Source organism: Coturnix japonica, chromosome 1 (assembly GCF_001577835.2).
Source record: "Coturnix japonica isolate 7356 chromosome 1, Coturnix japonica 2.1, whole genome shotgun sequence".
In the NCBI taxonomy this organism is placed as follows: Eukaryota; Metazoa; Chordata; class Aves; order Galliformes; family Phasianidae; genus Coturnix; species Coturnix japonica.
The window spans coordinates 54,665,681-54,690,900 of NC_029516.1; the positions used below are offsets into that span (position 1 = coordinate 54,665,681).

The following is a 25,220-nucleotide window of genomic DNA, read 5'->3' on the forward strand; positions in this document are numbered from 1 at the left end:
CTACCTATCATTTTCTTCCCCTACAGCTAGTGTCACTTTTTAATATCAATTAAGCTAATTTCCTGGAATGCAAAATGGGCACAGATGTAGGGCTTGAGTATGCAGAGACTATTCATAGCATTCTAATGAATCCAAAAACTGGATTTAGAAAACATATTCCAATATAAAAACAAAATAAAACTTTTTGTTTAGTGGTGAAGCATCAGTTGTTAGCCAGACACCATGATGTAAATGGCTTACACACATACTTCCTTTTCACTTTGTTGTAATTTGCATTAGCACATTTTGGTATCATTTACCTGAAAGCATGGCCACAACAGCTCTATATGTGAAAACATCATTCTTTCCTTTTCCCAGAGACATCTCTAGTAAGCAGCAGGTTCCAAGTTGGTGAAATAGATACAGCTTGGATGGAGCATTTCTCCATCTTCTTTTTTTCAAACCAAGGCCTGTGCTATGCCACAGCATAGGAGGGGGCATCAACAGTGCCACTATGGTGGCTTTGAAAACTAATCTGACACCACAGACATTTTAGAGGAAATATGAGTTCATTCAGCGAAGCATAGTAAATTTATGGGAGAAATAATTCTCACCATGAACTAAAGACAAAATGCATCAGAAATTTAATTTGGCACTTTTCAGTATTCCCTGCTGGCAAAAAATCTTGTTCAAAAGCAACATAATTGTAAATGACATGAACAACAGGAGTGGAATCCATTGCACAAGGACTTAAGTTTTTAAGTACACAGCTTTAATATCATGCTCGAAGCCAAATGAGAAAATGTAATTGTTTTATTTAAGTTAATTTCACATGAAAACTGCAAGATACCTGGCACTCAGATGCCTGAAGTAGCTGTTACTAACACCAGATTGGTTTACTTCAGAAAATAACAAGTCCTATCACAAAGAAAGGACCGGGGAACTCAAACAGAGCCTGGACACATACTGATCCTTGACTTCAACTTTCTCCCTTCAGCCATTATTCCTTGGAGAAACTTCATCATCAGTAGCACTACATCTCACCTTTCATCCCATTTCCACTACAATTTCTCACTTCCTCTCTTCCAAATAAGCAACTCCCTAGTTGGAGTATTAACAGCTCATGTGGAAACGCATAGGAAAGGACAAACAGGTCTGTAATCTCAAGACCAATCAGATGATGAAGCAAGGTAGCACAGGGGCTTTGTACCACAGGATGCCACCACATGCCAGAGAGGCATGTGCCAGGGAGGCAAAGAGCTCCCTCCTACATCACTGCTGCTAGCCCCAGGGACTTCGGAAGTGGTAACACAAAACCTTTTATGCTGCAAGAAAAACCAAGAGTTGTAAATATCTTTTTATAGGGTAGATGCCTTCCCTATAGAGAGGCTATAGAGAGACATCCCAGAGACTAAAATTCGAATTTCATCAGTATTATTTTCCACAAAACTGGCAGGAAAAATACCTACTTTGTAGAGTCTGAAAAATTCCCCAAGCCTTATAAACAAAACCCTATGAAGCCCCAGTGTAGCATATTTGCCAAAGACTCCAGGTTCCTCTGCAACTGAAATCCTTGCCAATTTGTTTAAGGAAACACTGAACCCACAGATATGTGTATCTCTCTGGCAGAGAGACAGGCTGTTCCCTGAAGTGCCTTTGCTATTAATTACAAGGAAGTGGAAAATGGTGTTGAACAGAATGATGCCTCATTTCACACTACACAAACACACAGAATCTGATGTAATGTGTGAGACTACAGCAAATTACATCATTGTTTTATACATGATAGATCAGCAAGGGCACATACGCCCATCAAATTACAAGTATCTCCTATGACCTATATATAGTATCTATTAAATATTAAGTATTTCTTCAAAAAGACAGAAAATCACACTCATCGATAGTTATTCAAGATGAATCTTCCGTTCTTCTTGCAAATATTTCACTTGTGCATTAAAAGGATGAGGAGAAAAATCTGTCAATCTGTACTTATTTTGAAAACATCATGTTCCACTGAAAATAGCTCCTTCTTATATCAAGCTTTTCCTTTTTCATTAGATTCTGTGTTAATATTTCCAATTCAACATTTGATTTAAAGAAGTTCCAAAAATTCTTCTAGCAAATTGATTCACTTTTGATGTTTTGATTTTCATAATGAAACTTCCATTTATACCAGTGGAAACTACAGACCCAGTGAAGGATCTGTAAGGGAAAGTACCTTCATTAAGGGGAAGTATTTCTAGAAATCTATACGACAGGCCCTAAACAGAACAAATAGCAAAATATAAGCAAATGGTAGTGATATATACAGACAATAGGAAGAGTCAAAATTAAAAGAGAAAGAAAGAAATGAGACATTTGGGGTAGAAGGAGCTGCAGAATCAAGGGAAAGAAAGGGTAGAGAGAGTTCGGGACAGTTTAAATGATGACTTGGAACAAGATCAGAAAAAGAGAATAAATAAGAAATGACACCACTAAAACCATGAAAAGAGCACTAAAACAAGAATGAGAAAAGAGATAAATGGTTAATGAGAGTTAAACACTGAAAAAGAAGACATTAGGAAAACATGAAGTGTGTAATGAGGTGAGAACTGAAGTCCAGCTGAGATGCGCTGTAGCAAATGACTTCTCCCAACAATACTGAGGCACAGGAATTACTTCTATCTTACAGATGATTTCACAATCAATCTCTGCTTGGAAGAAAAAAAAAATAAAGAAAAATTCAGAAAAAGGGTGGAGGCGGGATCAAAATACCTATACTGAGCACCTGAAAGAGCCAAAGAAAAATCACACAGTATCTGCAATTTTAAAAGACCTTCTGAGTGGAGCTTGAGCCTCCATTCCAAATCCCTCACTGCCTCCTGATCTAATTTTACAATAACAACTTTCCTCTCCTGCTCCAATAAGAGCACATTTTCTTCTCAACAAGACCATCCAGAACAAAACAGGCAATTTCAGATGAAGTTCCATCAATGAGCAGCAATGCTTATTTTTCTTAACCCTACTGAAGTTAGCATGTGCAGCATATCACATATGCCTTTTGCAGGTGGCTTTCTTCCTGTTAATAACTATTACTCAAAATCCCTTCCCTTCATCTGTTCTTCCCAAAGCGACTGGCAAAGTCCCAGCTTTTACAAACAAGCGTTTTATTCTTAGCGTATATGAGTGTAATTTCCAAATTTTGTCACGTGATTTAACCCATGCATATCTTCCAGCTTTTCCAGTAAAGTATGCCAAACTTCATCTATGTTGACAATGTGGTTAATCTGAAACACTGCATGTATTGCAATGCCATATGTATTGCCATTTCTTATGACAGAGCATGGGCTTTATAGTGAGTTTGCAAGGCTTATGACTGGGTATTGCTCCGTATGAGCTTTTTCAGACCTGTCTACAGCTTTGTCACATTTGGTTTTGCTGCAGCAGCAATTTTTCTAACTGACCATCTGGCTATGGCTAATTTGATTTACTTGTGTTTATCTTTGTGTGGAGCCACCCAGGTTTTATGATTTATCTATTACAATAACTCACTATAAAAAAAATGCAGAACTAGTGTCTTGGGAAAGGATTTGAGATTTGAACAAAGAAAAAAAACAAAAAACCACCAATGGTTGGAAAACAAAATGCAGGCCTGGAGCTGAATGAAATGAGTGAGCCAGCAGTGTGCCCAGGTGGCCGAGAAGGCCAATGGCATCCTGGCTTGTATCAAGAATGGTGTGGTGAGCAGGACTAGGGAAGTCATCCTGACCCTGTACTCGGCATTGGTGAGGCCACACATCAAGTATTGTGTTCAGTTTTGGGGCACATCAGTACGAAAACGACATGGAGGTACTGGAGAAGGTCGAGAAAAGGGCAACAAGGCTCATGAGGGCTTGGAAAATCAGTCCTATGAGGAGAGGCTGAGGAAGCTGGGGCAGTTCAGTCTGGGGAAAAGGAGGCTGAGGGGAGACCTTATTGCTCTCTTCCAGTATATTACAGTGAGAGCGGGGCAAGTCTCTTCTCACTGGTGACAAGTGACAGGACGAGGGGAAATGACCTCAAGTTACACCAAGGTAAGTTTAGGTTGAACGTTAGGAAACGCTTCTTTACAGAAAGGGTAGTTAAGCACTGGAATAGGCTACCCAGGGAGGTGGTTGAGTCACGGTCCCTGGATGTGTTAAGAGCCATTTGATGTGGTGCTTGGAGATATGATTTAGCAGAAGGTTGTTAAAGTTAGGGTGCTATGGTTAGGCTGTGGTTGGACTTGATGATCTTTGAGGTCTTTTCCGACCTGGGTAATTCTATGATTCTATGAAAGCAGGGGTAAGAAAGAGAACAAAGATATAGTTTATAATATATGCAAAAGGGACTGTATGTATGATAAATCCATACATAACCAGGATCTGTAGACCAATAAAGAAACAGAAATGTACAAAAGCAGGTCAGCAAACATTTAAAAGTGACCCTAAGTCCTAGAGTGTGCAAAAGGAAACTATCAGCATAGACATCATGGACTCCAGACACTGACAAAACACCATGGCATCCCCATTATCAATATTATAACAAGACCATTGACCTTAGAGCTCAGAGAAGCTGCAGATGAATCAGCATAACATCAGGAAAAGCAATAGAATCCCATTTTTTTTTTCTGATTGAATTAATAATTTCTCATCAAGTCCTACAATAAAGACTTTAATAAATCACAGTTTGATTAGTCCCAGATTAGTCATATCTAGAAAATCAGTTTTTAAGTGAGCTAGAATGGAAAACAGTCTCCTTTCTGTAAACACATGCTGTGTTTAATGAAACTTAATGTTTACCTTCATTTCTTAAGTTAATTTCATATTCAAATGTGTTCTATTTTGCAGTCCCTTGAGGGTAGTTATCTTAATCTATTTCCTTCCCCTTTCTTAAATGTAAATATTACATTTGCTCTGCTCCAATTGTACAACAGTAAGAAACATTTGGTGTGTGTTTTAACTTTCTTAATAAACCCAGGATGTCACTTTTGTAGTAAGGTAATAATACACTGCAAATACAGTTTCTCTGTTAAAAAGAAGTTGAAAGCATTCACTTCTTTGGAGTTTGACTTCTCTAACAGCTAACAGCAGCAGAGACCTCTGCTTCACCCGGTCTTTATCTCATTCATCACATGACACACGCCCCCACATCCTAGTGGTCTTCCATATAGAAAATTGGGGTAGTTATACATCTTTGAAGCCAGCCCTTTGTGAACTATAAACCCCAGTGATCTCCCTCCTCTCACACACAAATGCACATATTCCCTCTATTGTCTTTATTGGCAACACTAGAGAAAAAAAAACAAACAAACAAAAAAACCTAGATTTTCTTATATTTTCATTTAAATTTAAGTCAGCTTGGTTTTTGTTGATTCTCAGTGAAGTGCCACTTCTGAATTTCCAAGACAGTACTTCCTTGAGCAAGCAAAATTCCATTTAAAATTCCATTTATGCTCCTGATAGCACTTACAGGGCTGATTGCTGATAGGTTTGGAGTTACTCTGTTGTTGCTTTTTTCCTCTTAATTTTTCTTGAGGAAAGAAAATTTACTTTATTTTTAAAAATTTTGACAATTTAAGAGAATTTGACAAGTTCTTCATTAAAAATTTTCCACTGTGTCAACACAGCTCACATTTCTTAAAAATGTATTTTAAAACTGAAAACCTTAATCATTCTTGTAAAGTTTATGACCCGTATTTTATATAAACTGAATCAGCTTGTTAACAGTTGACACTCATGGTTATTTTTAGGGATGATCTTTAAGGTCAAGTTTCAATAGTTCCATGGTAACTAATGAAGAAATCCCATCCACGAATGCTTAGCCTTTATTATTATTAGCACCACTTTCCCTCTAAATCTAGAAAGAAAACCTTTCTATGATGAGAATTATAGTTATCTACTACAATGAAAATATTTAATGCTATTTTATTTTCCTCTTGTGTAACACTAATCTAAAATAAAAACAAAATAAAAACAAAAACTAGCTAAATCCAGCAAATTGCTCTGTTTAGCAAAATGATATATAAACAGAGTTTCAGCAATCAGGCATTTCTCAGCTTTTCTTCTTTCTCTCTTTCGCTACACTGTCAAGGTGAACGGACACCCCAGATGAAGGGGCCTCCAGCAATGCTCACCCCTCTGTGGAGGGAGGCAACAAGGCAACAAGGCTTGTGAAGGGCTTGGAGAGTATGCCCTAAGAGGAGCAACTGAAGGAACTGGAGCTATTTAGTCTGGGGAAAAGGAGGCTGAGGGGAGACCTTACTGCTCTCTTCCAGTATCTGAAAGGTACTTACAGTGAGAGTGGGGTTGGTCTCTTGTCACTGGCGACAGGTGACAGGACAAGGGGAAATGGCCTCAAGTTGCACCAGGGTACGTTCAGGTTGGATATCAGGAAACACTTCATTATGGAAAGGGTTGTTAAGCACTGGAATGGTCTCCCCAGGGAGGTGGTTGAGTCACCAAACCTGGATGTGTTTAAAAACCATTTGGATGTGGTGTTCGGGAACATGATTTAGCTGAGAGTTGTTAGTTAGGGTACTATGGTTTGGTTGTGGTTGGACTTGTTGATCTTTAAGGTCTTTTCCAACCTGAGCAATTCTATGATTCTATTCTACGAGAAGGAGGTAGTTGCTAAACAGCAGAAGGTAGAGAAGAGCAATTGTTTCAAAGGATTTTCAGTACCAGAAGGAGCTGCAGAAGTAGCAACTTGTTTAAGCAATATAGTAATGAATGAAAAAATAACAGGAATCAGCCTGAGAGAAATAGAAAAATTTATGAAGGCTAAAATTTTATTTGGTCAACTTTTTTTATTTTTTAAATTAGCATTTACTTCAGCTACAGGACAGGGCAGCCATAATATCAAGCCACAATCAAAGAGTTTTCTAAAAATGAAAAGAGAGAGAGAAAGAGAGGAGAGAGAGAGAGAGAGAGAGAGAGAGAGAGAGGAGAGAAGGAATGAAGGAGAAGGAAGGAAGGAAGGAGGAAGGAAGGAAGGAAGGAAGAAGGAAGGAAGGAAGGAAGGAGGAAGGAAGGAAGGAAGAAGGAAGGAGAGGAAGGAAGGAAGGAAGGAGAAGGAAGGAGGAAGGAAGGAAGGAAAGGAAGGAAGGAAGGAAGGAAGGAAGGAAGGAAGGAAGGAAGGAAGGAGGAAGGAAAGGGAAGGAAGGAAAGGAAGGAAGGAAGGAGGAAGGAAGGAAGGAGGAAGGAAGGAAGGGAAGGAAGAAGGAAGAAGGAAGGAAGGAAGGAAGGAAGGAAGGAAGGAAGGAAGGGAAGGAAGGAAGGAAGGAAGGAAGGAAGGAAGGAAGGAAGGAAGGAAGGAAGGAAGGAGGAATGAAGGAAGAGAGAGAAAGAAGGTGGAGGAAGGAGGAAGGAAGGAAAGGAAGGAAGGAAGGAAGGAAGGAGGAAGGAGAAGAGGAAGAAAGAAGAAGAAAGAAAGAAAGGAAAGAAAGAAAGAAAGAGAAAGAAAGAGAAGAAAGAAGAAAGAAAGAAAGAAAGAAAGAAAGAAAGAAATGAAAGAAAGAAGAAAGAAAAGATGAGCATTAAATATGGCCAGATGAGGGATATGCCAATGCTATAAAAATGAGTGAGAGTGAGGAGTGAGCAGGGAACTAAAACCAGCATGATGGAAGAAAACAAAATGTAAACAAAGTTGAAAACAATGATGAATTAGCATGCCCCATGTTCAATTAAATGAGCAAAAGTAATTAGTTAACTTGTGGATAACAGTTTCCCTAGCCTTTGATATTTGCATAGTTGATTGCATGCTTGTCTCTTGCACCAGGCTAGGACAAACATTCTGTGCATATTTTATATTTCTATTTCCCTGGACATAAATTAATAGTTCGAACTGATAATGGATACCCCTGGGAATTTTGTGTTTAATGTAGACCATAATTTAAAATAACTCTGGTCTCAAGCAAAGAATTTCGCCAAATGCTACAGATTGAACATTTTTTCCAGTGAAAATGTTTTGTCAGAATTGAGATGTTTCATGGGAGAACATCAGTTTCAATTAGATAAGACAAAAGTCTTTAGAAAGTATTTTCACAGAGTAATTTTTTTGTTTTGTTTTGTTCTTACAAACTTATTAATAAACTCTATTCCTTACCACAAAAAATATAAAGTTATACAAGTTAAATAAAAGATCCTACTGTTTCTCATAGAAAGAATCTCCAAATGCTTCTGTAACACAATATCAGACCTAGAAATCTGAACCAGGACCTGGGCTTATGGTTATCCAGCCATTTCTGCCAGAGAGCATCGAGAGCATTGAAATTTTTAAACAAAATATCACCAGCCCAGGGCTCTATAACCCATATGTGATCAAGAAGTTGGATCAATTGCTACAAAAGATGTCTTTGTTGCTGTTGTTGTTGTTGTTGTTTTGTACTCAAGCAGCAGTGAACATAAATAAAATGGCAATAAATAATTTCTTCCTGAGAGGCAAAGTATAATAAGAAAAGATATAGTATTAAACAAAAACAACAAGAAGTATTTTGGTTCAAAGGCCTGGGAACTGAAAATAAAGGAGAGATGCCCAAAACTTTCCAAAAATTTTGTTTCTTACTCTCCAAATTTCCAACAGGTGTTTTTACAGAAGCAGTTTCATTTTCAGAAAGCCTAGAGAATATGCATGTTTTTATTAAATAATAATAATAATAAAATTATTGAAAAAATACATTTTTTCAGTATTCTGGAAATTTCAATCATCTGGTTGGCCCATGGTGGGTCTGAGTGAGTCAGGGCTTTCATGTGACACCTAACACTGACTTCTGCAACTATCTGATCATCTGTCCCCTCCCATCTCCCATAGATCTAAGTGGTTCAAAAAAAAAAAAAAAAAAAAAAAGAAAGAAAGAAAGAACAAAACAAAACACTACTGAAATTTCAGTTCATAAGGCTATACTCCTTGATTCTAACTGGAAGGCCCCTTTTGAGTCACTGCTGTTCCTGAGATTCTTTTTTTTCTATCACAGTGTTCACAATTTCTTTGTCATTCCCTATGAAATTGCACCAAATTTCTTTACATTTTCATTTTTTCAAGACTAAATACAAGATTAAACTATCCTGGATTTTATGAGACAACAACACACCAGGAAGACCAGAGAAGAACCACATGCATTCTCTAAAACTACTTTTTGGCTCAGCAGAAGAAGGCCAAGCTTCTGAATCAACTCCCTTGTGCATCATCTTCATCTATATGTTTCTCCCAAAGAAACCATGTGTTGTAGTTTCCCTCAGCTATCAGTATATCCTATACTCTATTTCAGCTTCTTATTTATGCTTTCTCCAATGTGCAGAAAATGGACACATTTGAGAATAGTCTGCCTGCCCTTCCACCCATTAGCTAGTTTCTTTGATTCACCTAGTTCTCTTCGGGTTTCCTGAGACTGTTAAGACACATGAGATATTTTTCATGGTTTTGCAGTGCCTCTAACAAAAGTGCCTAGATTGCTACCGCTCCAGGATCAGAAAAGAGGTAAAGAAACATAACACAGAATCTTTTGCTATAAGAGATACAGTTAACACCTACTTGCACAGCCAATGTATTTTTATCTACCAGAGATATATTTGAATATCTTCTGAAAGATCAGAGAAAGAGGTGGCATATTTCCAACCAGTTAACAGACTTATGACAGAGAAGAGTCTTTCACTGTCTGTGTCTGAGCAAGAGAAAGTTTTCTTCACTATTTGAAGTCTATTTATTGAAGTTGAATGAACCTAGGAGGCATAATTTTCTTAACTGCAGTATTTGTAACAGTACCCCCTGGATAACATAGGCAGAAAAAACAGGAGTGATCAATGAATAGAACTATTTTTGTAATTAGGTCCACAGCCAAAGACTATTAGTTCTATTACAAGGGAAAAAAATGGTGTGCTGATATATGCTGATGTGATCACAGTCCCAGTGGTCACACAATTATTTATGAATACATCACAGTTTGAGAATGGTAATATGAATTTCTTAACAAATAGCTGCACCATGCAAGCCAGACAGATGTTTCCACTGTATCCTCATTTTCTTTTTCTCCTTCTGTCCCAATGAGTGTGTGTTCAGCTTGATGGCAATAGGCAAATTACAGCATCTGTTACTGCACTCAATTCTCTGCCTATGAAATAAGGATAATAGCACTTGCCTCCTTAAAATAATACCAAGAATGCTATAATGAAAACAATCATGTGAAGGAGAAACTATTACCCAGCATCAGATGCAGTTTGCTCTTCTGGATTTTGTCTCTCTGCAGTTCCAGCAGGGTGACCAGGCTGCCCCACACAGAGGGGAATGGAAGCAATATTGAACAGCTCCACTGCCTCAATGTGTTGTTGCAGGAAAGCTTCAAGATAGCCTTTATATTTGATAGCTACCATTCTCTGAAAGTATTTATATATTGTCAAATACTTGAGTGTATTTCATTGTCTATTCAAATGGCACTAAAAAAAACTAAAAGCACATGGCTTCTCACCTATGCCCTCTATTAATCTTTCTGAAGTACTGCATTAACCCATCACCATCACAAAGAGACAGCTTCTTCAATTGACAAAAATTTCAGAATATTTGGGACAGCTATATGAAACTGAAATTAACAACCAAAGTAAATATGATGTGCAAAGAATATTTGGGTTTTTTTACTTTATAACATAGAGCTAGAATGTGTTTGTCAGTCATTCTCTAATCAGCCTCCTCTACTCCACTGCAATTTAACAACCAACCAGAAAGGGCAGAAATCACAAAAGGACATAGGCAGTGGATTTTAATGGCACCAAAACAAACAAACAAACAAACAAAAAAAAAAGAATGAGGATTTAGAGCTCTTTTCATATATAGGAGCCTGGTAAATGCTCACCACTATCATATTAGTGCCAGCAATGAGCAACACTTTTTGATGGCTGTTGTGAAGCACCAGAAAGCATGGATGGTAAAAGAGAGAGGGTATCTTTTGTACACTCCTTAAAATCCTCGATTGTGGAACTCAATGCAGAACTGTATGTTTCCACAAAAACAGTTGGCAGCAGAATTAATCTGCGTGTTGCTGTGTGAGTACTATTCAGGGACCACTGTGCCTGTCAACTATCCTCCAGCTACGCAATGATTCAAAACACTTGGGCTGGTGATTTTTTTTCAGTATCTGTTTTAATCTGATTGGTGTGAGAGTGATGGAGGTGAGGTGAAAGGATTTCCATGACTGATAGGTTTTCTCTGTCATTACTCTCATCAGTTGCAAAGCATTTGTAAAAAAATCCATACGGAAAACCCATTTGATTAAAAAATCTTATCATCTGACACCCTGAAAGTGGTGAATGTATGGTGACATTCACCACTTCTACCTGCTCTTTTCATTATCCTTCTAAGTCGTTTTCTCTAATCCCAGGTAATGCCTTCCCTTTCCTTCACTCCTTGATCCCTGAATATCCATTCTGAAGAGAATCTCCTCACAAGGCACTAACATTACAGCTGCCTCAGGTTACGAAGCTCTCTTAAGCTACTAAAAAACACTTTTTAAACAGGAATAACAATGATAATAATAATTTAAAAAATCATTTTTCTGAACTTCAAGTCATCATTCAGCCATTGGAAGGTGAGAGTCCTTAAGAGAAGCCATGTCCTTCTAAAACCAGCTTTCTTCAGAATTGCCTTTCCAAATCACAATGGCAGTTTATTTATTTATTATTTTAAATAAAGTCAAGTTTCTATGAAGATATATGGAGATAGATAATTATACTTGTGACATACTGTACTATCACAGCATCACAGAAGAAGCACAGTAGATGCCAGAAAGACAAGTAGAATGAAGTTGGCATTTTTAAACTTGGAAAGAAGTCTACAGCCGTGGAGGATGCTGAAGTAGTGATGAAAAGCAGCTTTGATTCAAATAGACTTCTTGTTATCATATAAATAAGGCTTTTTTTTTTAAAAAAAAAAAAAAAGCTATAGCTATGCCACATACCTAAATGCAATAATAACCGGGGAAAAAAAAATAAATAAAAAATATGCAGGCTGAGAACAGCATAGATTTGCTGTTGACCTGCTGGTTGGTTGCTTCTACACAATATCCCTTCCCTCTTCTCTCCAAACCAGGCTCAAATTGGCTTTGGATTTATATCACATCATCCACCAAAAATCTATTTGAGAACTACCCCCTTGGGGCCTTGAAAAATCATTTGGTTACACAAACTGAGTGATAATGCACTGTCAGAAATGAAATAATAATAATAATAATAATAATAATAATAATAATAATAATAATAATAATAAATTGTTTGAGTTTATGCTTTCTGTTGAACTTTACATTGAATTAAAATAAATAAATAAATAAATAAATAAATAAATGAAGCTTGGAAGATTTAGCTTTAGATCCTGCCTGTGATTGGTAGCAGAGGTTTTAATTACTGTTTCCTACTCCTCAAAAAATTCCTAACTACAGCTCAACTATTTCTGAGGTGAGTATCTCAGTCTCCCATTCAGACACTCATAGTACAAATGTTTCTAATGGCCTCAAAGGTATTTTCCTAGAAGGAAGGATTTTGTGCCCTAGCATTTAAGTACTTTAAACTACATAATCAGATTTTACATGAGATATGGAAAGACTATCTACCACTTCAACATGCCTTGTAGGATGGTATTTGTCACATTCAGATAAGTCATATTTTGGCTGGGGAAAAAAGTTTCCAATTGAGTAGAGTGGCTGAGAATCATAGCTGCCTCTCTAAATGTATTGTCCAAAAGTCTTCTATATAATAAATTGGTACAATAAAGAGCAACTTCATTACACTCTCCATCCTTGTATGAGTAGCCATTTTCTTTTTTTTACTTAACATGTATTGAAACATAGTTGCAGCTCATAACTGCATTTCTCAGAACATAGAATAGTTGTTGACTGTGATTTTAAAGACTTTCTTGAGAATGTGTCTCAGAGCTGCAAGACAGTCTTTTTTCTTCATGTATGAAAGAAACTGCTCATGAAGACAGGAACAGAGTTCCAAATTTTTCATTTCCCTGCATGCTGCACTGAGGGATAGAGATTCACATGTGAGTGGAACCCCACAGGTTAAAACCTGCATTTCAGACCATGATCCTAAATTTTAAACACAAGCCTTCACTTTAAAGATCATTACTGATCAGAGGACCTCTAGGCATCACACTATTTACATCGTTTTGGATGTACACTTTTTCCCTTCCACCTGCAAAATGCCACTTCTCCTCCCATTCTTTTGCAGTGGTGTTACGTGCAGAAATTCAGTACTGTATTTCCCCATACAAAGAACTTGGCAAGGAAAGACTGCATGCTCTTGGCAGAAGTTTATCCTGGGATTATGCCAATAAGCAATCATTTTCTGGTTGCCACAAGCATTCCATTATTCCAGTTTGGCCATTCAGTCCACTCCAGTTCAGATCTGTTAGTGTTTCCTTAATAAACCCCCCATTATCAGGAGCTAAGGCCTCAGTCATTTGAATTCTTTCTCAGCTGGGACTTCAAATGTCCTTTAAAAAAAAAATTAAAACACTTTGCCACAGAGCAGAGACAATGGAATTTCGTTTCCTGCAAGTTATATTTGCACTCCTGAAGACCTAAGAAAAGCTGTTTTGTGAGGCTTGTTTTATAAACAAGTGTGAGGCTTTGGATCCCTCAATAATGTGGCAGCAGTCTTTTGCCATTGTGATCCCCTACATATTTACAGTAGAGATGGGTGAGAAAGTGAAATCTGCTTTTATCACTTAGATTTGGGGAAGAAAGTACAGAAAGCCCAGGCCGGTCAGTGGGAGCTCACAAGCCAGTGCTCTGGGCGTAGTGCCAGCACCCGGGACAGCTCCAGCCCCAGGGCGGGCAGCTGATCAGTCATTCCCTAGGGTAGCGTTAAGTAGCGCCAGGAGCACCAATCACTCGCAAAGATAGCAAGGCGATTGCCTCCAGGCTTTGGATTTTAAGCAACCAAAGTTAACTGCACTGCTGCACGGACCAATTGGGAAAAACAGCTGGTTTGTCCAGAGATTAGTTCTGAATCCCAAACTGTTGGCTTTGTTGCTGAAAAAGCCACATCTTTCATGCACCCTGTTGCCATAAACCCTCTAATATTTAATTTTTTCTTGATTTCTTATACTTTATAATTGAATCATAAAAATCATTAATTGTGTCAACATGCTGGTCCTGGGAGGAATTTCTTTATACTGCACAGAGAGAGCTATGCCTGTGCTGGGCAGGAACAGACTCTTACAATGGTTTGAATTGGAAGAGACCTTAAAGACCATCTTATTCCAAGCACCCTGCCATGGGGCTTTGAACTATACCAGGTTGCCAAAGGGCCTATCCAAGCTGCCCTAGAACAGGAATGGGGCATGCACAGCTTCTCCCATTCCAATGCCTCATCACCTTCTGAGTAAATAATTCCCTCCTTGCAGCTAAGATAAATCTATCCTCTTTAGTATAAAACTGTTCACTTTTGTCCTATCACTACACTCTGATAAACAGTCTCTCATAAAGTGAGAGTTACAATAAAATCTATTAACAGGTCAGCAACATTTGTCCTCAGTTTTGTAGTTGACAAAACAGCACAGAATCATAATAGCTCTAGTTAGCTAATGTAAAAGGCACTTTGTCACACCAAAGACCAGAGCTATAAAGGTGAGATCAGTTGCATTTCTTTCATTAGCTACAGGATACAGACCTGAAAATCCAAAACCAAGTTGGACTTATCAGCTCTTGTTCACCACTGTTCTTCATTCTATTCCATCATTAAATAGCAGCATGTATACCTCAAAAACAGCAAGAACTGCATCTGGCTGCTCAATTCCGTTTGTATAACTTAACTTGAATTCTACCATAGTTATAGTGGTAGCCTCTAGCACACAACATTTAAAGAAAAATAAAAATAAAATTATGAGGGCATTCAGAGATCAATATATTTGAAACTCTAAGTGGCTCTTCCCATAGGCATTTTGTTTCAACTTTTTTATTTATTTATTTTTTCCATATGTTTTATAGACAGAAAAGTACCATGGTGTGTGTGATCTTTACAGCTTCTGTAAATGGGAAATATTTCAATGAGCCTCCCAAGAGTATGGTCACTTAACTATTGAGTTATGTCACTTTGCTTCTTGTTTTGTGAATATGCAAGAAATAACAACTGGGGAGGAAAAGGCATCCATAATTAATTTGCAGGAACTGAAGAAGCTAATAGGCATATATGAAGTGGTGGAAGAGGCGAGAGGTGAACAAAAAAAAGAAAATAAAAAACAGGGGAAGTTAGCTGTTTTTAATTTTGGTGGGAAGTTATGACAAGTTACCATTGTTTCTTTTTCCTCTGAAGCTCAAACAACTAATGCAATTCATACAGCCTTGTATTAGCAATGCAACTACCACCAATTGGAGAGATTTCCCCATCATTACTTCAGAATGTTATTTAATTTTAAAAAAAATAATAATAATAAAGACTCAACCACAAGGCCAGTATAATCTATCCTAAATGAAATGCATGATTTCTCACTAGAGAAAATAATTCGAAGGTCCTCAAGGTAGACTAATTTGCAGTATCCATAAAGGTGCAATACAGCATTGCCCTCTGCTGGATTTTAAGCTGCCTACTCTTGCAAAAGATGCCTCTGGTTGAAATACTTTTAAACAAGTACTGTACTAATTGTCATAGGATGCTACCTTACCACAGAACATGGAGTGGAGTAGTGAATTAATACTTATTCATAAACTTTTCTCATAGGTCAGACACTGGTGTTGACTCAGTTAGTCCTTGGCTGGTCCAGTAACAATCACAGACTGTTATACATTCCTCAGAGTCCAAATACCAATCAGGACAATCAGATTCATGACGTCTAAGTAAGCAAAGACTAAATATAAAGTGAACTTTGGTTAAAGCCAGGGCACAGTTTTGATACCTACAAGACAGGTACACATTTAAGCAAACATCTTTACACATTCAATTGAATTCTCTCAAAAACACAACATTCCTGCTAGACAAAAGTCTACTGCCACCAACTCCTTTTATGGTATATCTTGATGAAAAGTCGAGTGTATTTGTAAGTTCTTCATACTTATCAATACAGAAACTACTTCCATGTGGTTTGATGGGTGATAAGCACAACAAGAACAGGGAAAAGCACACTGGACACAGCACTACCACAGCTTTTTGGCTGTTCTTGCTTTCAGCATCTACCATTTACTGACTCTTTCCTGGCTTATTGACGTTTGGTGTAGCTACTCAAATTCACATCCATTCATGCAGGTAACCTATAGCTGTATACAGCTCTAAATGCAGTTGCCTGTAATGGGTTACTTATAACTTTGTGGTCTAGATAAAGACAACAAATCCCCTTCTGAACTCTTTCATCTATTATTCTTGCTGATCTTGTAAAAGACACAGCAGCAGGGTGTTTTACATCACATGGCTTGAGGCTGTGCATAATGGGACCAAATCCAGAGAATCAGGACATCTGCTAATTCAGACAAAGATATGGGAAATAGAGCTAGCAAAATACTACTTCAAGGAAAAATAAATAAATAAATAAATAAATAAAATAAAATAAAAACAGAAAGAAAGCTCTTTCCTATTTATATCAATTTCCAGTCCATGTTCTACTCTTGCTCTACGTAGACTGTACTTTAATGGGTTCTTTTCAACATCATTTTTTCCCACTATTCTTTCAGTATTCCACACTTCCAGCATCATTTTAACATTTCATCCATTTTCTCTCTTTCACTAAAGACTCACACTGTAATTTTCTCTTCCTAACAACCAACATGCAAAAGCAGCTGTTTATATGACAAGTTTTCTTAGGTTTCCATATATATCATGCATCTCATCCATATTTGTTTCTGTAGGAGTGCTCACTCTGCTCCATGGGTGTTGTTCTTAATAATATCAACACACAACAATAATAGTAAAAGGATATATATATATATAATAATAGCAAGAACAACAATAAGCAATTAAATTTGCAAATATATTTTCTTGCTTTGTATCTTGAGGAGGATCTCTGCACTCTAAAAAGCCCTCTCCAGCCTGTCTCTCTCTGCAAGGTATTCTGTAGTTCACTGTGGGAGGCATCATCCTAAAAATAAATGCCATTATTTGTTTTCTCTCATATTACAGCTAATTATTAATCTCAGCCAAATGCAATGAGGGCAAGGGGTAGAGGGGATGGAAACTAACCCTATGTTGCTTGATCTCTTAGTGGAACTTAGCAACAATAGTCAAGAAGACTTGATAATCTTGAAGGCGTTGCTTGCAAACTGTGAAAACTGGGATACTGAAGTGTAATAAAAGGTCTGTGTCGTTATAGATGAAAGCACTCAGACATGAAAATGTCAAGGATGTTATACAAATAGAAAGCTGACAGACATGAGATACGTAGTAAAAAAATAAATAAATATAGTGCTAAAAGGGTTTACGTAATCCAGAAGCCAATTCTTGGTTATTGTTTACCCAGATACCAAAGTAATTTCACGAACCAGACATTAAATCAGACAATTTACATCATCAGTCCAACTGTTCAGACTTGTGCTGTACTTAGTTACACACACTTGTGTAATCAAAAGGATAAAACGATCCATTAACATTTTTCACTCACCTTGAATAAGTGACTGTACAACATACAAAGCAACAAAATGGATCTTTTTGTAATGATGGCAAAAAGCTTGTCACGCAGTAGTTCCAAAACAATTCCAAAACAATCAATCATTGGTGCTATTAGCAGAAACTAAGGCCAGTGATGCAGATGATCTCTGAATCTTACCATTAAGGGAATAGGTCACAATGCAAATGGTTTAGCAGAGCAATCATTGTTGCCAGGGAACATACAAAATTCTCCCAAAGTAAAACAAAAGTGCATTCCCTGCTCTAGGTTGTAACACCCAACCATTCAAATGGAACAAAAAAGAAAAAGAAAAAACAAAACAAAAACAAAAAAAGAAAAAACAAAACAAAAACAAAAACTTTGCTATTTTAAGTGTGAATTGAAAAAACAGGTTTTACTTACGGCTATATTATTATTGAACTTCAGGCATGCTACACAAGATAATTGATAATAATAATTATAGCATATTTTCTACAATGCTACCTGTTTGGTTTTTCCAATTGGAAAATGCTTAGTGATGACAATGCATCAAAAAATTAAAGTTGGTCTGGGAAATATCTCCATGTGACTACTGTCACATTAAAAAGCGACAATATACCCCTGATAGTTCTCAATAGTAATGCCAGAAAGTCAAGGCAAGACAGCTACTAAACTGCTGATTCCACTTTTCCTTCTCGGGTGTGGGTGTCCCAAAGGTCTTGGCACATTCCAAAGCAGTTTGCAATGAGCCCCTGGAGGCCAGGACAGGAGTGGGAGGACTCTGGCAACATTCAGCCTCCTTTCAAGTTAAATGCAGCAAACAGTGAAGGGGAGGAAGTAAAAAAAAAGATCTCCTTATATAAATACAGTATTATTGGATTTGGAAATTATTGCCAACAAGAAGAAAGGACAAAGTCTTACATAGATTTCAAAGATCTGAAATAGGCTTTCCTGAGACTTTCCTTAAGTATTTATCTGAGAAAATTCCTGTGAGGATCAAATTCAAGTTTAATCTGCAATAAGGTGTGAATAAAGCAGTACAAGCAGAAGCTTCAAACAGAAAATGCTTCTGACTGATTTCTATTCATTCAGATCTCTTGGTGTCATCACCCAAAAAAAATTTGCAAACTGAAACAGCAAAGTTGATAAAAGTGTAAGAAATGAGTTTCCATTGCATAATCTTCCTGAAAATTATGTTATTAGTTATTGTTTATTATAAATCAATTAAAAAAAAAAAAAAAAAAAAAAAAAAAAAAAAAAGTTTAGCTTTAAGATAAGATTGCCTACCTCTCCAATAAAGAATGGCTAGCAGGCATGCATGCAGGAAGGCAAGATTAAATTCAGACTTACTTAAAGTTTCAGATAATTTCAAATAACTTCCTTCTTCACCAACCCCTCCTTAGGCTGCTGTACCATGCTTGCAAGGAAATAAACCCACTGCACATGTTTGTCAGTTATTTTCAATCACCTCTTCACCAAAGAAAGAAAAAAAGTACTCCCACAGGGCACACCTATGGTTCCCATAATATTTTTAAATTCATAGGACTGCTCTTCTGAATATTTCTATCATTGTAGAAATGTATGTAATAGAAAAATAGAGAGAAAATAAAAGCTGAAGAAAGAGGATAGTTGATCTTGAAGCATTCCTTTATGTCCATTTCATTAGTATTCATATCCCCTCCTTTGATGGAAGGAAGAAAGAACAGCTTATACTGCCAAGGATCATAACACCAGCTTTCTCATATATGGACTCAGGGAGGCAAGAGGGAGCATTCCTGCAGGTAATTAGGCTTGACTGCTAATCACTTCAGCCAAAAGTAATGAGCAAATTAGTGCTTTGGTAGAGCACTAGTCCAACGCTCTTCCTAGATCCCTTAAGCAGCAGTGCTGGTTACTGAGATGCTCTGATGCACAGAGATGAGCTGTACATCCTCACTAGCACATCAGGACTGGTTTTCCAAGTTTTCCTACAGTCAGGAATGAGAGACGGCTCTCCATTCTGAGGACCATGTTTTCTCATGGGTCAGGACACATGTCTGACTTCAGATACAGTTCACAAATTTGCCTTTACACCACAACAGTACAATCCAAACAAGAGTAGAAATGAATTACTTGACCTTCTCAGAGACAACATTCACTTGCTTTGCTTTCTTTTTTCCATTCACATTTTCCAAGTTTTCATTTTCCATTCACACAGAGAATAAAATGAGGGTTTGATATAGACTTATATTCAAATTTGTCTGTATCTCTTGCCCACCAATCATTTTAGACTTCTTTGTTCTTCAGGCTTATCACCTGAGACACTCAGTCTTGAAGACTGAAGGTGAAGTCTCAGCATACACACTTCAATTACAATAAAGGTACTTCTATTCAAAAGTTATAAGTAGGAAAAACCCAAGCATGTAGATGGCACAGTGCACTATCCACATCTAGAATGAGAAAGAGATGAGCACACATACAACATCAACACCATGTTTTCACAGACCTTTGCCAAGCCTCATACACAAAACATGATACTCAAGATTCAGTTCCCACCAGAACCAAGGCTGGATCTTACACTGTAGGCTGTGGCACTTTTGCCTTTCCTCCCAGTCCTTGAGCCCCAAACTTGGGCCTACTTCCCAGTGGATGAGGTCTTGCCACAGGCTACATCTGGGAGCAGAGAAGGAAAGGCTGGGCATTGAAACGATCCTTCTCTCAGTGAAGTACAGTTCCAAGATGCAGCCTACTGCCTTGTTCTGTTCTTCACCTCATGTCGATATTTGCATGATTACTTACATCTGCAGCAGAGGAAGAGCAACAGGGTCTTGGTCCAGTGCAACACATGGTCTATGTTACAGCCAACTCAAGGAAGTAAGCCATCCCAAACTATGCAGAAAACACAGAACTACAGATCTCTCTAACAGCTTAGAAGTTCCCAAGGTGAGGCAAGGGCCTGTTTTTAAGAACATTGCATATACATGTAGACATGTTATGTGAAATAGTCTGCAGAAGCTGACAGGAATGGAACAAAAGCTGTCACTGTGTTAGACACACAGAACTGAGAAAAAATCAGTCCTAACTCTGTCACCCAAGAAACAGACTCTGACACCTTTCAGGCTACAGGACTGTGTCACAGATGGCAAAAGCTTAAAACAGATGGGATGAGAGAGCACTTGGAAGATGATGAGGATCAGGAATGGAATGGGCTAGGAGGCAACAACAAGCAGGCTGTGCATTGAGAAGGGTTGAAGGCTGATACAAAAAGTATCTCAAAAGAGCTGATAAATAAAGTTCCCTGATTCCTTGAGCTCAGTTCAGCTCAGCCAACTCTGTTGAAGACACACGGTCTGAGGCAGTTTCTCAAAAAATCTGAAGACAGACAACTAGTTTCAGTACATTGACATCTTAAGAAATTCAGCAAAGGAAATGACTGAAAAATATATCCTGAAGATTCTTTTCTTCATCTAGATGACAGTTGCTTAATTATGCTGCAACTTATTCTTAAAGAAAGGCATCCTGTAAGATTTCAAAGGATGGAAAAGCAGAAAATGATAAATATGACTACTAAAGCCTAAGAATTTAATTGAAAATAGTTACAGGTAGATGTCAGATTTCCAACTGCTAGGAGATCAGAGTAAAGTGATTCTACCCCATATAAATGTTTACACAAGTCAATGGTTGATGAGGGATTTAACAATGGAAGTTCTACATCAGAAGTGTGAGATTTTCAGCACTTATTTGCAGTTTTATGATTCAGGCTCTTCTACCTCATTTCCTAACCTCTTTCTCTCCCTGCCACAAGACAGGCTTGCTGTAAGCAGCTTTCTGCCAGAACGAGCTCAGATGATTAAGGAAACTACCTCACGAGGCTCAAGGATTATATCTCTCTCTTTACTGACCCAGAAATAACCTTAGAAAGAAAGAGCAGACCTCTTGGTGACAAAGGCTTAAGACTGGGGGCAGGAAGGAGGGAATGCAACTATTCCAGTACCCAGCTGACATCAGCCTGTTCCAAGAACACTCCTACCAGTTTTGCTGGCAGCAAATCATCCCCATGGGCTTCAGAAAAGCCATATTTGAACATTTCATGCAGTCAGGATCTCTGCTCACTGCTCAGCCTGTGCAAAACATCCAATTGTTCCTCTACGTATACTGCATATACAGCATATGCTTCCTCCAAAGCAAACACATTTCTGATTCAGCCTACTTTCCACCAAAACTAGCCCTTGGCACCTTTGTCTTCCCCTCTCCATGAACAAGGAAGCCACACAGGATGACTACAACTAATCTTTTTGCATCTCTAGGACAACTTGCATCACAGTAAGGTCTCCTTTAAGGGCCAGATTCAACAGGACATAAAACCAATTCACTCCTGAGAGTTAACTGAAACAACTCCCTCTCCAAATTTTCCAAGTTCTCCTTCAACCCAGCATTTGTCATTTTAGTAAGATACAATAGTCATGCTTTCATGTTTTTTCATCAGCATTCCACATCATAACATCATGCAGCACACTGACAGTTAAAGAGTTAATGCTAAAGTTCTGTGAATATTGGTGTATTTCATGAGTTTTAATCTCGTGATCTCATAAGAGAAGAATGAACTGCAACTCCTAGAAGACTTCATTTTTCTACTTCCATTTTCCATTTGGAGGAAAAGATAAAATGAATTGGGAGTCATGAGACTGCTCTCTTTTAGCTCACTGGCCACCTCATCTAGACCACTATAGTAAGTACTTCAGTTTCAGAAACTCTCTCTCTCTCTCTTTTGCATTTTATTTGAGTTATTAGCTTCAATTTCAATCATATTGTATCATATTGTATTATCTCACATTCCACTACTATATTTAGTAAACAGAAGTTTTTTTCCTTTGGCTTGTTGCAGCTCTTTTCCTCAGCTGGGCCCACCTCCCTGCCTTTTCCCTTCCTTCCTCCCTACCCCCCCACCTCCCTAGGGAGTGTATCCATGTGTCCCACCACCTCCTTGTCACAGAAATCAGGCCAAACCATGACAACAGCTTTAAATGGAAAGTGTAATTATTACAGTTTACGTTGTGCTGCATGCCTGCATTTCAACTTTTGCAAAATGGCTCAACAGAAGAAAGGAAACTGTGAATTACCCATTAAAACTTATGGCCGCTGCAAGGCAATCTACTCCCACACCTCAGCTAACACACAGATTAACGAAGTCAGCATTGTGATAATCCAGTATTTCTGGTACTGGACAGTCAACACTAACAGATAGGTTTGTAATACAGAGGGGAAGAAGACACTGTAAGTGGGTATGAAAATAGAAAGAAATTGAGCAAATCAGTCAACACCCCTAAGACTGAAAGTGCAGGACCATCTCATGAAGCAGAGGGTATGTAGAGAAGCTGTATCAAACACAACAGAGTACATAAATCAAACTCCACCTTAAATCAAATCTCTGTTTCCTCCTCATTGTCTTCATTTCATGCATGTTCTGTTTCAAGTGAGAGGAGGACGGAGAGGACTAACAGACCTGAAAGTCCTGCTGAAGCAGATTTATATGAAACAAACATCTCACCTGCAAGAACAAAGGTGGGAGGGGAAAAAAAAAAAAAAAAAAAGGGGGGGGAAAAAAGGAAACAAATCTCTTAAGCAGGGGGAAGAGAATGGGTTCAGCTGAATGAACAGTATATATGTTACATCTGCTGTTGCTGGGATAGCTCACAGTACTCATTCATTGAACCTACTCTGCAACAGGCAATGCTATCCAGAAGAAATGGAGAGATTGCTGATTAAATGCCATAGTTACAAAGAATGGCAGCTGAAAGGACAGCAGCTCCCCTCTGACTTTGGTGCCTGTAGAAAGAACATGAATCTAGCAAAGTAGGACAGTATCTTCCTTATGAACAAAGAAACTGTACACTCACAGCCCCCTATACCGTTACATTTTACCTCTCATGTAAAGAGAAGTAGAATGCTTTTATTCTCCATTCACTTCATCTCTGCCCTATTTCTGTGGTCCCCTTGGCCCAAGTTTGCATCTCTCTGAAGTAGTGGCTGCTGCTACTGTTTTCATCCTTTCCCAGACTGGTTTAGTTGCCTTTATTAGCTGCAGCATGTCTCCAAAATTAGATCTGTTTCTCTCAGCAATCTTTCCTTTTGAGCGAAATAACACATACTACAACTGATTCTCTCCCTAATTAGAGGACTTTTAACCTCTCTAGAATTACATGTGTTGCTGGCTGAGTCACTGACAGTTCTCATCTGATTTATCTAGTCCTCCTTTGTTTCTCAGTTTAGGATATTTCTGGCATCTCAAGCTATTCCTTCACTATCTTCTCTTAAAAAAAAAAAAAGAGAAAAAGAAAAAGATACAGAAGAATGTAGAATGTGTAGAATGTCAGACTTTCCTAATAACGTCCCCAATTTCTTATTTTCATCTCCTATTGTCAGTATACACAGACCCACTTCCTACGTTTGCTGCAACACAGAGATAGTGCCCGAAGCAAGTTCATCCACTTAGGAGCAAAATTCCACTTTGAAAGACTGGCTTATCAAGTGGCACAAGAGTGAAAGGGAAATCTGCACACAGACCCTGATTACTGCTAGGGAAGACCATTCAAGAGGGGAGATCATGCACATTCAGAATACATACAGGACAGGAAGTCCTAGTGCCTCCTTCAGGTATCTACTCTGTAATTAACCTACACTGACTGCAAAATAAAATACATCAGAATATCTTTGATTTTGATTTTTTAGCATAGGAATTGTCAAGTTTCCAAACATAATGGTATAAAAAGACCTAAATTTTGAATGTTTGGAAAAAGCTTGATACACTTTCCTCTACTTCACAGTCTGTATTCTAGGACATAGACTTTCTCTCAATGGCTTTTCATACAATGAAAAGACGTCCCTCATCTTAGCTGGCTGAGTCCTGCTGGCACCTATGTGAAAGAAATGACAAGAAGTAACCTAATAAAATCCTGAAGTGTTCTGGACATTTATCTGTACCCAATTCCTCCCTCTCTTTTCTTACAGAGGAAGGGTTGTTTACTTAACCAGAAGATTACATTTGTCCATCAAAGGCTGAAGGAAATCCTCTCTACACCACACACGCCATCCTCATGCAGATTTTAGAGCCTGGCCTCACTGAAGCCAGTGTATGGTAACACAAATGAACTACTCCTATATTAAGTCACTAGATGTAATCCTGACAGAAACTCCAAGTTCTCAAGTCTCTCCTCCTCTGATCTCTCCCTTCTCCTGCCTCTTTCTCCTTTTGCTTTGATGACTTTGACAGCCAAGCACTTGGAGTGTTACTCCAGGTTATGTGTCACCTTTAATGGGATTCAAAGCTTTAATTCAGAAAGTGGCCACTCTTGACCTTTGGCCCCACTACCACCCACTCTGCCATCCCCCCTCCTTTCTCCATCACCATGGAAATGAATAGTGGAGCGAAAAAATGGGAGCAGGCAAAGTCTAAAGCTTTTCACAGAGCCCCCAAAAGAAAGATGAATGAAACTCATTCATCACTGAGCAAGGGACCGAGAGAGCAATACTGACTGAAAAGCAAGCCAGAGGGAGAGCAAGCAAGAGAGAGAGACAGACAGAGATAGAAAAGGTTACCTCATGCAGGAAGTTATGTGATTTGAAAAAGAAAAGCACAGGAGGTGTGAGGGAACATAGTCCACTTTCAAAAACTGTGGATTCTACAAAGAAAGATGCTGTTATTTGGA

At 38.2% G+C, this 25,220-nt stretch overlaps 1 protein-coding gene across 2 annotated transcripts in view; it reads right to left on the bottom strand.

Annotated features, from left to right (window-relative positions):
- The window catches only part of PTN (pleiotrophin), a 67,032-nt gene that overhangs the window by 21,798 nt on the left and 20,014 nt on the right, over nucleotides 1–25,220 (bottom strand). The gene's annotated exons all lie outside the window — the stretch shown is intronic.